The sequence below is a fragment of the Callospermophilus lateralis genome, unplaced genomic scaffold (assembly GCF_048772815.1).
Source record: "Callospermophilus lateralis isolate mCalLat2 unplaced genomic scaffold, mCalLat2.hap1 Scaffold_847, whole genome shotgun sequence".
Classification (NCBI taxonomy): domain Eukaryota; kingdom Metazoa; phylum Chordata; class Mammalia; order Rodentia; family Sciuridae; genus Callospermophilus; species Callospermophilus lateralis.
The window spans coordinates 572,452-586,504 of NW_027516554.1; positions in this window are offsets into that span (position 1 = coordinate 572,452).

The window sequence follows — 14,053 nt, forward strand, 5'->3', positions numbered from 1 at the left end:
CCAAGACCTTGCACTTGCTAGGCGCTTGCTCTAAGGCTAAGCCACAACCCCAGCCACATTAAATGTACACTTTTTTTTAAAGGGAGAGTGACAGAGGGAGAGAGAGAATTTTTTTTTAATATTTAATTATTCGTTATTGGCGAACACAACTTGTTTTTTTGTAAGTGGTGCTGAGAATCAAATCCAGGCCGCAGGCATGCCAGGCGAGCGCACTACCACTTGAGCCACATCACAGCCCTTAAATGTACTCTTAAATGAAAATGTTGGCATAGATTTGGAGTGTAAGTATCTGAATTTATCTAAAACTATTATTTGAATTTGGCATTCATGCAGAATACCAGAAAGTCACTAGCCACTTGGAACATCCAAAGATACTGAGCCACAAACTTTTGAAAAATTAAGATATATAAAGTCATGGACTACTTTTATAGAAAATTGAACAATTGATTGCTTTAAATTTTATGTGTTTATTTTTTAGTTGTAGTTGGACACAATACCTTTATTTTATTCATTTATTTTTCTGTGGTGCTGAGGATCGAACCCAGGGCCTCACAGGTGCTAGGCAAGTGCTCCACTACTTTAGTGCTTTTTGTCTGTGTTGTCCTGTCCGATACATTGATGAGACAATTGACTTTCCTGTCCATGCCACAATTTTAAATGTATTACGTATGTGGGAAAGATAACAAGTATCTAAATACGACTTCCTTTTCCAGAAAACGTCTTGAGTTTAGACAGAGCTGAAGAAGCTGAGTGTGGCATGCTCTGATCAGGAGGAGAGGTCCAGTCTTCAGGGAGATGGTCTAATTGGGCTTGTGTGGTGATTAAGGGGCAGACAGCTCTGGCTTTGGAGGACAGAATTTCCATGGACCTCGCCACAGCCCCTTCTATCTCCTTCAGCAATTGTCAATGTTTGGTCCCTAACACAACCACACCTAGAATAACCATGTTGGAATGTTAAAACTGGCATCGGTGGGGCCAAGCCTCTCCTTTTTCCAGACAACAATGCTCTGGCTAATGGGAGTCTCACCTTCCACATCACCACCTCTGACACCAACCAACCAAGTGCAAAAGCTGTGCCTAGAAGGACTGCTCCCATTCGGGTTGTATGGCACAGGAGTGCACATGCATACCTATGAGACTGAGCAATTTCTGGAGGCTGTGCCGTGCCCTTCCAAGTACCCAAAACTGGCAGCTTGGAACTCTGAGTGTAACACAGCTGGGCTGGTCATATTTGCCAAGTTTTCCTTCAGAATTAAAACTCAGCACTTCAGTGATCATCTCTTGAGAAGGGGTTCCTAAAAGTTCTGAAAGTTTTAGACAATGACTTGGCATCTCTCCTTCCAGAAGACCAGTTCTGAAGATCAAGGCATCTCCTAGGTGCCATTTCTGCATAGCAGCAAGCTGACCCTGGCAGACTGCAACCTGTTGCCAAAACTGTTGAGATTAGGAGGACTCTTTAAGATGCACTGAGTGTATTCTTCACAATGAGATGGACCATAACCTTTTTTATGGCGTAGCATGTGGTGGTTTGGAGATGAGGTGCGCCTGAAAAACTCATTGGAGTTAATGGAGGAATGTTCAGAGGTGAATGATGTGATTATGAGCATGGTGACCTTATCAATCAATAAATCCTTTGGGTGGATTAATAATTAGAAAGGACCACTGTACTGGGTTATAACTGTGGTTAGGTGGGGCATGGCTGGAAGATGGAGGCCACTAGTAGCATGCCCTTGGAGATAACATTTTGCCTTTTGCTCCTTCTTACTCTCTGCTTTATGGTTGCCAATGGGTAAGCAGCTGTCCTTCAAAATGTCCTTGTGCCCCAATGTTCTGCTCCACCTCTGGCCCAAGGCAATGGAGCTGGCTGCCCATGGACTGACACCTCGGAGACATGAAACGTTCTGCGTCACCTTAGCCCCAAAGCAATGCAGTCAGCCAAACACGGACTGAGATCTCTGGAAAATGCAATGGTAGGCAACAGGAAGAACACTGCACACCCTCAATGTGGTGGAGAGAAAAGGATGTGTTTATGCTTTGGTCAGGATGAGAGGGAACTGCTCCCAAACAAAATATACATATTTTACCTGAAGTAATATAGGAGTCAGGCACCATTACTGGCTCAAGGATCCTGTGGGACAGTTCCAGGGACAACTGTAATGGTTTTCCAAATTAATAGTATGGTGGGAACTATAGCTGTAGTTTTCTGAAGGCAACTGATGGTGGTTTGACTCTGGATGGCTACAGTCATGTCCAGTAGAACCGTGGAGATATTTTTGGAGCCAAGTAGAATGACTGCCTAAGTAACCCAAAGGAAAGCAGCCTCCGAATGACCCTCTGGAGGGTGAGAATAACTGTGTGGTGGGTGTCGGAGAAGAAGCAGCGCAGAGTCAGGAGGAGCCTGAGCTCAGACCAAGTGGGGGTGGGGGTCTCTTCACCCTGGAGCCTTCCTTTGACCAACTGTCTTGGCTCAAGTCTTTTGTGCGTCATGCATTCCAGCCACACGTCACAAAGACTAAACTCCAGTTCAGCCTTTGGTCATAGGAGGAGCTGGCTTCTCAGCCAACCTGCTCTGTGCTGACTAGCATTGGACTAGTGTGGGACTTCTGCCTAGTGACGAGCCCCAGGTGAACTCCATGGGCAGTCTTCTGACCAAGTGCGGTCGCAGGCCGCTCCACAGGGCCCTCTTGGACCCTCAGACTCCTCTCCGCCTCCCCTGGGAGACTCCCTCTCCTCACAGGGACCACCCCGCTGCACCTGCCTCTCCCCTCAGCCCTGCCAGCAGGCGTTTCCTCCAGGATCCCAGACCTCGGGGGCCGCCTGCTGCTGGCAGGGACAGAGGCCCGCTCCTCTGTCGGGGGATCCTGCTGCCGGTGGCCTGGGGGCCGTTCCCCAAAAAGCCAGTGCTATCGCGGAAGAACTCGTGCATGTTGGGACCCTTGACAGCAGTAAGGGTCCCCCCTCCTGGCCGCAGGCCACACCTCCTGCCTTCAGTTCCTCAGCTCATCCACCAAGCTGAGGGGCCCATGACACCTGCTCGCTGCCCTCTTGGTGCGTCTAAGGGAGCTGAGCTCAGGGCCCAGGAACAGCGAGAAAAAAGAAAGAACCACCAGGAGGAAAAGCAGGAGAAGGAGAAGGAGGAGGAGGAGGAGGAGGAGGAGGAGGAGGAGGAGGAGGAGGAGGAGTTGGAGAAGCTGAAAGAGAAGAAGGACGAGAAGGAGGATGAGAAGGAGGAGGAGGAGGAGGAGGAGGAGGAGGAGGAGAAGGAGAAGGAGGAGAACGAGGAGGAGGAGAAGAAGGAAGAGAAGAAGAAGGAGGAGGAGGACACTCGGGGAGACCTCAGTGCCCTGGAGGGATAGAGTGTTCCAGAGAGGGCCCAGATGTCTCTCAGGAAGCTGTCATATGGGAGCCCCACCACCTGTAGCTCCCAGGACCCTGCTCAGGGAGTGCTCCTCCTGCTTCAAGCCCAGGGCCACTCAATGCTCCACACGTGGGCCCAGGAGCATGTAGGTGAACTGGATCTGCCTGTCGCTCCAGCCTCCCAAGATGCCATCCAGGGAGAGCAGGGCCTAAAGCCGACCTGTGTTCTATCCCAGAGTTGGCCCTCACTAACTGCTGCCTCCAGGAGGCCAAGTAAAAGAAAACGGCTCATGCCAGTGGCCCTGCCATCACTGATTTCCTGGCATCAGGATGAGCTGCCCCCACCTGCAAAGCAGCCACTTTTATGTACAAAAGGCACCCTGAGGAGGGTTCAGTGTGCCAGAAGTAACAACGTGGAGCCTGAGGCAGAGGTCTCCCAGGGCGGAAGAGAGGCTCTGGAGGACTGCACCACCACTGTCCATTCATCCTCCCCACCTGCAGGCCCTCCCTGGAATGCAGGCCCCCTCCCCCCACCCACTGACCCCTCCCCCATCCCAACCAACCTTGCCAGCAGGCAGATGGAATTCCAGCCTGCTGGGCCCCTGAACCTATCCATCCCTCCACCTCCTCCCTCATCTAATATTCCTCTGCCTCTTCCCAGGAAACCTCCTTCTCCCTTCAGCCCCAGTCCCCATGTTGGAGTTACCCCTAATGTGTTTCAACTTCCCACACCTCTTACCCAGGTCCCTTTCCCATCCAATCCTACCTCTTCCAGAACGGAATCCCCAACCCCCATGTGTATTGATCATCCTCCTCCTTTTGATCCTCCTCCTCCTCCAATTCCTCCTCCTCCACCTCCCCCTCCTCCACCACAACCACCTCCTCCCCTTCCTTCTTCTTTTCCTCCTCCTCCCCCTCCTCCTCCTCCTCATCTACCACCTGCTTTTCCTCTGCCTCCTTTTTCTCCTAATCCTTCTCCATTTCCTCTTCCTCCTCCATCTCCTCTTCCTCCTCTTCCTCTTCCTCCTCCTCCTCATCTTCCTCCTCCTCCTCGTCTTCCTCCTCCTTCTTCTGTTCCTACTTCTCATCCTTTTCTTCCTACTCCTCCTTTTCCTCTTCCTTCTCCTCCTCTTCCTCCTCCTTTTCCTCCTCCTCCTTCTCCATTTCCTCTTCCTCCTCCTCCCATTCCTCCTCCTATTACTCCTTTTCCTGCTCCTCCTCCTCTTCCTCCTCCTAATGTTCCCTCTCCTTTGACTGCTCCTCCTGCTGCTCCTCTTCCTCCTCCTCCTCATTCTTTCCCAAGACCCACTCCTGTCCCTTCCACCCGTAACCCCAATACCCAGGGCCAGCACTCCGTCCCTCCAACCCTCACAGCCATGTCATCGGCTTACCTTTCCCAGCATCCTGCTGTGCTGCCTGAGGACATGGCCATGGACACTACCCCCCCTTCCATGGCGGTCATTTATCCATCTTCTTTGTCCAGTGACAGCTCTGGCCCACACCGCAGTGTCCATGGCTGTAGGCAGCACAGGCAGCCAGCAAAGGGACCAGTCTTCCCCGGCCTCCCAACCCTTCAGTTCTCCCAACCCAACCCCAATCTGTCCCATTCCATTGTCCCACCACCCACCCCTCAGCCTGCATCAGGGAACCCTGCTGGACAGCAAAGAGCCTCTCTTCCCAATGCCCCCATGGTTACCATGCTGCCAGTGAAGGTCCACTCACCGGCCTCCACCCTGGCACAGAAGGCCTCTGCACCACTAACCTCCCAGGCTGCCAGTGAAGAGCCCATGGATGCGACCCCTCCTTCGAAGGCTGTCATGTTCTAGTCACCTCCTGCCTGCCATGTTCTTAGTCTGACTCAATTTGGTAAGCATGGCAGACACCTCCACAGCTATTTCTTTATTGTAGGCCTGGTGCCACATATTTGGGGTTTGATTTCTGCTTGCTATTTCTTCCCAATGTTACTTTGGAGGTAAAATGTGCTTTGCAAATGTTGGCTTTTGACATAATAGCTGAAGACTCAATAACCAATGAAGCAGTATATGTGTGTATATGCACACACACACACACACACACACACACACACATACACACCAGAAATGCCACAGTCTTTGTCTCTAAATTTTAGAAGTAGGCAAATTTGAATATTTTCTAGAAATATAAAGGAGACTAAAGAGATGTGATAAGTGTATGAACTGTGGGAGCCTGGACTTATATCCAGCATGGAGGATGACAACAGGACAACTAACAAATTGGGCTGTAGACTGGAGGAATGTATTGTGTCAATGTTAGTTTCCTGAATGTAGGAATTTTTCAGGGTTATGGGAGAGAATGTGCTATCCTGGACAATTCACAGCAGAGTAAAGGCATTAAGTGTCCAGGGGTGTGAGACACAAATACTCCTCTCAAACTGTTCAGAAAGGTTGAATTAGGGAAAGAGGCAAGATAAAGGACATGTGGCAAAATGTGAAAAGTCTGTGACTCCTCCTAGACATTCCAAATAACTCTCATGGAGAGGCAGGAAATAAAGTTTGTCCAGGCAATTTCAGTCGTCTTGTCTCCCCCACTAGGAAGAAAAGTTTTGCATTCATTTGCAAATACACTGACTTCAATATTTCACATGTGTATATGAATATTTCAACTATTATAATATAGATTTCTCTCCCTTATTGATGACATGTTAAAATCTTTAAAAGCTGTTTGCTCAACAAGATTGGTCAACAAGATTTGTTAGATCATTTAGAAAGGCCATATCGGGATTCTCTTAACAGTCTTATGACATTTCTAAAGTTTAAAAATCCTGCAGAATAAAAAACATCTAAAATTAGAATAAAGAGTAAGTAACTGTGGATTCGAACTAATGTAAGAATGAATGAAAGTAGAATTGGGCTTTACAGGAGGAAATGTGACCGGTCCAGAAACAGGGCAGCAATGAAGTTATGTAAGTTGTCAAGAGTTTGATAGCACCATGACTTTGACCATGAGACTGTTCCATGATGCGTGCCCTAATGAGAAGCCTGAGGTGCCCGTTTCCATGACTCTGTACACTATGCTTTGCTTTGCATCACATTCTCTATATTGAAGAACCTGGAGTAGAGCAGCTTTCTATTTCTCAAAAACATTCCATTTAATTTCAACTGGAGGAAGACCTTTCTAACATGTGGGACATAAGTAGTCACATTGGGTTGGCCTTCTGATCCTCAGGTGGGGTGTTTGTTGTCAAATAGAGCAGTTTTCCTTGGAGAGGATCAGTATTCAGGGTCAGGACCAAGCATCAGAGAACTCAGCCCATCACAGGTTGAAAGTAGAGCACTGCAGCACCAAGGGAATAAGGACGCTGCTCTTTTACATCCACTCTCCAACAGTTTTCATTTTCAATCAGAATACTTAAGTAGGATTGATTGTTCTTCCAATGGTAATGTCCAGTTCTTTGTTCTCTCAAGAGCCATGTGTACCAATTGTAGCATAAAATATTTTGCTTAGAAATACTATTCTATTACATTGAGCCTTTATAGTGTCGTACACTCTGTGCAAAACATCACATCATTTCATGTCAATTTCACAATTCTCTGAACTAGATATTATGAGTTCCAGTTTACAGGTTCATAAAATGAGCTTTACGGAGGGAAGCTTCGTTACTTTTCTTTCAAAGACACTCAGTGGTAAGAAAGAGCAGAGGTGATTTCAAATCTGATTCCAAATCCATAATGATTAACCTGTATACTCGACAAACTTTACAACATGGACTTGCTAACAAGAGGTTTATAAACTGCTTTATGAAGAGTTTGTAATTAGGCATTCAAAATATGCTACCAATACTGGGTAACCATGTGTACCAACTATCTTGTAGGACCGTGACAATGAAATAACTTGTTGAAATTAATCATGGAATAAATATAGAGCAAAAAATGCAAAGAAGAGATATTTTCACCGACTATTTAAAATTAGTATGAAAAGTACATTTTAAAAGGAACTAACAAATTGTAATAATATTCAAAATGCAATAATCCAGTCCTATTTGAGCTTAGCAAAAAACTATATCAACACTTTGTTTCCAAATCCTATGACTTCTCTGAGGATACATGTAAATTTATTATTGTGAATGTTTTTCAAACCATAGCTCCATTAGACGTCAGATATTTCACAATATCTGATTTCCTCTTAAACACTAACCCTGTGCCTTCCATTTCTGATTTCATCTTCAGCACTCACCCTGTCCCTTCATTTAAAGGAAGTTCAGTGAAGTTCAATTCCCCCCAAATTACTAAAAAATATCGAATTCAATTTTTTTAAAGGTCTGAAAGAAACAAGAGTTTAATAAGATGCCGACTTGGTTTCTGTTCCTCTCATCATTTCCTTGAAGTATCTTAACTCAGCTAACCATTTTTAATTAGGCAAAGGTTTCTAGAATTTTGTTGATACTTGCCCTCAATTAGCTTTGAACTATGAATAAATATACCTGAGCAGCTAGCTATGACAGAGGGCAAGATGGAAGCACCCAACCGAGAATAATATGAACCAATGTTCTTTTTCCTGGAAGTGTCTTACTCTGATTTTTCTACTCCTTCTCATTTGCAGGCCCCACCTCCTTTGCCATAGGAATGAACTTACCACCTGGACTGGCCCATCAGGGAACTCAAACTTCCCCAAAGTAACAAAGGATTCAAGGTGGAGACTTGTTCCATATGGAGACCACCCAAGCCCTGCAGTGGCTGACTGCTATGAAAGAGAAATGTCTCTCCATCTGACATCAAGAACTAAACAAGCCAGATATATATGCCAAATGTCTTCTTTGATAAAAGGAGGTCATCAAAGAACACAACAGGAAGGAAGGGCATAAGAAGAAAATCACCATTAAATAGGGATGAGAGGCGGGAGGGAAAGGGAGAGAGAAGGGAAATTGCATGGAAACGGAAGGAGACCCTCATTGTTATTCAAAACTACAATATAGGAGGAAGTGAGGGGAAAGGGAAAAAAACAAGAGAAATGAATTACATTAGATGGGTTAGAGAAGATGGGAGGGGAGGGAAGGGGGGATAGTAGAGGATAGGAAAGGCAACCCATATAATCCCTCGGTGCATGGATGGCAAGTGCTCATAAATGGAGTGAACATGGTTCAGGAAGATGATACCTTCAGTACAGGCTGTCATCCTGCTTCATGAGCACCAAGTGAAAATGCCATTGCCTAGTCTCTGCACATTTGGGGAGGAAAGGGAATTTTGTGTTGTCATTCTCTCAATGAATACATTACCTTGCCAAATTGTCTGACCACCTTGTTTACTTTTGATCAAGGATCTCAGGAAACTAATGATATAGAAAAGAATTGTTTAATAGCTGCTACTATCCCTATATTCCTTGTGATGATACACCTCCTATGCTACTATGTGGCTTTCACCTGCAGTGTCTTAGGCATATCTGTTCTTGAACAATATATCTGGTGCTGCAGAAAGGGAAACAAGGAGACTGTTAATGCCCTGGGGTGCAACTCAGTGGTAGCACCTGCCTGCCTTGCACAAGGCCCAGGTTTCAGTTCCCAGCCCTATAAAATAGAATGTTATGCTTATAGTAGACTAAGAACTTGAAAATAGATTTTCAAAGCGTAGATTGAAGTATGATCAGAGTCAATCACTCAACCCTGCCCACCCCAACTTCATTCTTCAACTGTGCCCATTCTTCAACTGCGAAATGTGTAATGTGTATATGCTTTTTTTTTCAGGGCTGGGGATAGAACCCAAGTCCTCCTGAAAGCTAGGCAAACACTCTGTCACTGAGCTACATCCCATGCCCTGTACGAACTTTTATTATCAAGCATTCTCCACATCTGTGCTACCTAATTCTGGGAAATATTTTCCATTTCTTTGCTTCACATGATCTCAGAGAGTCTATCAAGAGTAACCAAAACTTAAGTTTCAGTAGGTGAGGGCTTGGTAGACTTGGGCATATAATTCTTGAAGTCTCCATGGAAACAGCAGTTCCCAACTCTTTGCAGACATGGGATCATTCTGCAGTCCCACTTCTTGCCTGGGGAGATTATAAACAAGAACATGGTTCCTAAGCTATAGACCTCAATGTGGTTCTGTTACAAACACAGAGACTTGATTGGCCTTTGTCTTGGCACAGTAGCTCCAAGCTTGAAAGAAATACACCACAAGGAGACATTAGATCTTGCAGCATTATTTCATCTCATTTTTATGATTTCTCTGTGATTTTGCAATCTTAGAGCATCTGAATAAGAGGTGGTAACAGTCAGGGTTATAGATTTCCTGCTGGCATTGTTACCAATTATGAAAATGGAAAAAAAAATAGAGGCTAATACAATATAGCCTGGAATTGTAACATTTTTAAAAATACCATACTGTAAACATTTCGGTCAGGCCCCAAAGGAAAATTGTTTAATATTGTTTCGGTTTCAATTTGAGATGTCACATTGATGGACTGATGGGTGGTAGGTTTGGGACTGAGGGTTATTTTGTTATTTACTAATAAATGAGATTACTTCATCACAAAAAAACATATTACACCATTTCTTTTTAATATTTGGCTTAGAAAAAAATTGGTGCTCCCCAACAGATAACCAAGTCCAATTTCTCATGCTTTTGTAAAGATTGTTTTTATTTTTTCATTTGTTTTCAGACAGAAAGGAGACTGTTCTGAGCTGCTGCCCACATAGAATCTGAGTGCTTTTTGTCCCCATATGGAGTATTGTTTTCCTCTCGGTGACATATGCAATGATCAATTGAATTGGCTACTAATACATGAAGCGATTCATGATGTCTCCTGAACCATTTGCTCTGAGGACACATCATGTTTTCTTGCAGATTCAGAAAGAGCCCAGAATTCCACAAAAAATGTGTTGAAACCATGCACCTTCATTTAAGCAGCACTACCTAGTCACCAACTATGTCACCTCTTGCCATTTAAAATGAACAGATGATATTTTTGCTCCGAACTTGATTGCAAAACATCTATTTTTTTTAGCTCTTCTTTGCCAGTTAAAATCACGTGAACAACAATACCTGAGCTAAGTTCCTGAGTGCCAGAAATATTTGTTTTCCAATTCAAGCATGTAAAGATCTCAGAAGGTGAAGGATTTAGTCTGGCAGCATTGAAAGAATGTACTGAAAGGAGGGCCAGAGTTTCTAGGTGTTGGTCACTAAGAGCCACCTTGTTGGGGCCACTCTGCTTTCTCAGGGTGGTCCTGCAGTTAGAGAAGGCAGCTGTAAAAGGGTAATGGAAGTATCGTAGTTTCTGAGTGACAGATCAGTATATATAAAAATTTTAACCAGGTAACTCCCTGCTCCTGAATTCTGCCATGCAACCAGACCTGACAGTGAGCCGAACATACAGTGGTTCCATCTGGCTACAGGACCCGCTGGACAAGGAACTCATGACAGAGTCCTCCCTCTTCAACCCTTTGTCAGACATCAAAGTCAAAGTGCAGAGCTCATTCATGGTTTCTCTGGGAGTGTCTGAGAGAGCCAAGTGCCATGGAAAGAATCACTCTGGGACATTTCCCCATAGAAACAATCGCAGCTTTAGTACAATGCATCCCCTAAATAACACACCATACATCCAAAATCTGGCATCCTTCCCCACAAGGGCAGAACTGAGGACAACTGGTGTCTTTGGCCTTTTAGGAGGGCACTTAGTAATGCCAAATACAGGTGGGTGGTAAGTGTGTGTCTATATACTTTCCGGAGTTTGTTTAAATACTTCATATAATTATATCCTGTCAAAGTCATTGTATGATGTTTATCATCCCTTTGTGAGAAAGAAATGCCACCACTCTACGGGTCTATTTGATTTACACAGCACACCAGGACCAAGGCTAAGATTAGGCTTTGTGGTTGTTATCTCAGAAAGTTTTAAATGCCTGTTAGAGTTGGTAGCCATATTACCTGAAAGTGTCTAGGTAGTCCCCTGGGTTTAAGCCCTTTTGAAATATGTTACCTAGGGCATGATCTGGTAGCCCCCAAATCATTCTTTGGCATGACCACAACAAGTACCATGTTTATAGCTTTGAATGGCTTATATGCTAGTAGATAATTTAATACAATGACAGTCTCATTTCATCTGTAAATGACCTAATAAACACACTCAGTGTTCATAGACCTTGCTAAGCATGTTACATCATGATGAGCAATGATGAATAGTCATTGCAAAGCTGCTCCTTTGAATTACCACTTCAGTTACTGGGCTGTGTTGTATGCACAATTAAGTTCCAAGTATTTTCTTTCTTTCTTTGGGTTGGAAGAGAGGAAATTTTCTTGATGTTTCACAGGACACATAAGGTGCCCAGCTTGGTTCACTTCTAAAATGACGTCCTAAATGATTAGAGCACCGACATGACCCAACTTCAAGATTTACCGTGAGGCTATATTAAAGAAGATATGGCAATGGGAATGAAAAACAATAATAGAATAGAATAGAAAGTCCAGAAACAGTGAGGGGGGGAGGGAGAATCTAGACATAGACCTTAAACATTTTTAAATAACTCAAAGTGGATCATAAACCTAAATACAAAACAAAAACATTTTTTCTAATCTCCCAGATGATGACATAGGGAAAAAATCTCAGTGATCTTGAATTTGGAGATGATTTTTTTATACATCACAGCACTTACAGGGAAGACAAAATTAACGTTAGACTTTATTAACATTAAAGTCCAAAAATTTATTAAAACTAAATTTTTCTCTGAAAAACACAACTCTTAAGAGGATGCAAAGACAAGCCATAGACTGAAAGATGATTTTACGAAATACCTATCTAAAAGGTACTCATTTCAAAATCTACAAAAAAATTTTAAACTCAACAATAACAAAAAACTAAAAATAGACAAAATATGGAAACAGACACCTCACCAAAGAAGGTATACAGATGACACATGAACATATGAAAGTACACTGAACATTGCATATCACTAGGGAATTGCAAATTAAAACAGCAATGATACTATTAGGAAGGCTAAAATCCAGAACTTGGACAACACCAGACAGGGTGTGGAGCAAAGGGAACTCTGATTCATGACTGGTGAAATACAAAATGGTGCAGCCACATTTAAAGATACTGGCAGCTTCTTGCAAAGTTAAAGTCTTACCATATGTCCCAGCAATCACACCCCTTGGTATTTACACAAATGAGTTCAAAACTCACAGTTACACAAAAAACTTGCTTCTGATGTTTAAAGCACCTATATTCAAAATTGCCCAAACTTGGAAGCCACCAAACACCCTTCAAAAAGTGAATGGTTAAACAAATCGTGGCACACACGGGACATAATATATTCAGGAAAGAAAAGAAATAAACATGCACACCATGAAATGACATGACATGGAGGAACATCAAATGCGTACTGCTGTGTTAAAGAGTTCAGTATGAAAAGGCTCCGTACCACATGATTTCAACTGTATGATATTCTGCAAAAGGCAAAATTAGACAGTAAAAAGGTCCGTGGTTGCCAGGGGCTTTCACAGAGGGAAGAATAAATAGGTGGAGCACAGAGGATTTTGGGGGCTGTGAAACTATTCTGTTTATTACTGTAATGATAGACATAGGTTGTATACTTTTTCAAATGTGTATGGCCATATAAAACTAGACACAAACTCTAAAATTAACTATACATTTTAGTTAATAATAGAGTATTGATATTGATTTGTCAGTTACTAATGAATGTACCACACAATTACATGATGTTAATTATCACAAAAATTCTGTGTGGGTAAGAGTAAAATGTGTGCAAACTCTTTGTACTTTCTCTTCCATTGCTCAGTAATCTTAAGACTGCTCTAAAAATAAAGTCTCTGAATCTGAAGTAGAAAAAAAAATGAAATAAAATAAAATGACGTCCTAACTGTGGATTCGTTTTTGGAGTTGCACCCTGGGACTTAAGTGGGTGGCAGAATTTCACTTTGTTCCCTGAGTCCTAAGCAATGAGAATTGGGTAGTGTGCTGAGTCACAGGGTGTCTGGCTGGGAGGGATGGGGCCATTGGATCTGCAAGCATCGTCAGATTAGCACAGATTCAAGGCTGTGGCAGGTTTCTCTCTAAAGTAAAGCTAACCAAAATTTTATCTCATCAAATGAAATCTGTGATAGGACTAGTCCAATATTATTGTTCTAGCTAACTGAACTCTCTAACAGTTTACTCACTTGAAACTCAACTTTTCCTTAATTTGATGAATGTTGACTTGTTCATTCTCTCCCAAATTAATTACTTTCTTTAAACGTCATTTCAAAATCTGTTTTACTTCCTTTAAATAACCCTCTAATGCCACCTAATGATTATATTTGGATATAATTCTAATCATCTGTACCTTTCTTGGTTAATGATTTAGGACATGAAAGGATCTTGGTTGAAATATGCGTGAGCATCAGTGTATAAATGTTTGCATATGATGTCACTCTTCTTTTGATGACTCAAAGTAGAGTGAATCAGTCAACCATATTTACAGTTTTCTTGGCACACTGTGTAGGCCTCTGAGTACCACCTCATCTTGCTTTCTGATGCACAATTCATAACAGGTTTACACAAATCTTAGCTCCCCATCAGCCCAGGTACATTTCTAGAAGTGAGTAGATACAAACAAGATAAATACACTTTAAATTTTGGGAGCAGATAAACTTATGTATCAATATTCTCAGATATGTTTTATAATATATATATAATTCCCAGATGTGTGTGTGTGTGTGTGTGTGTG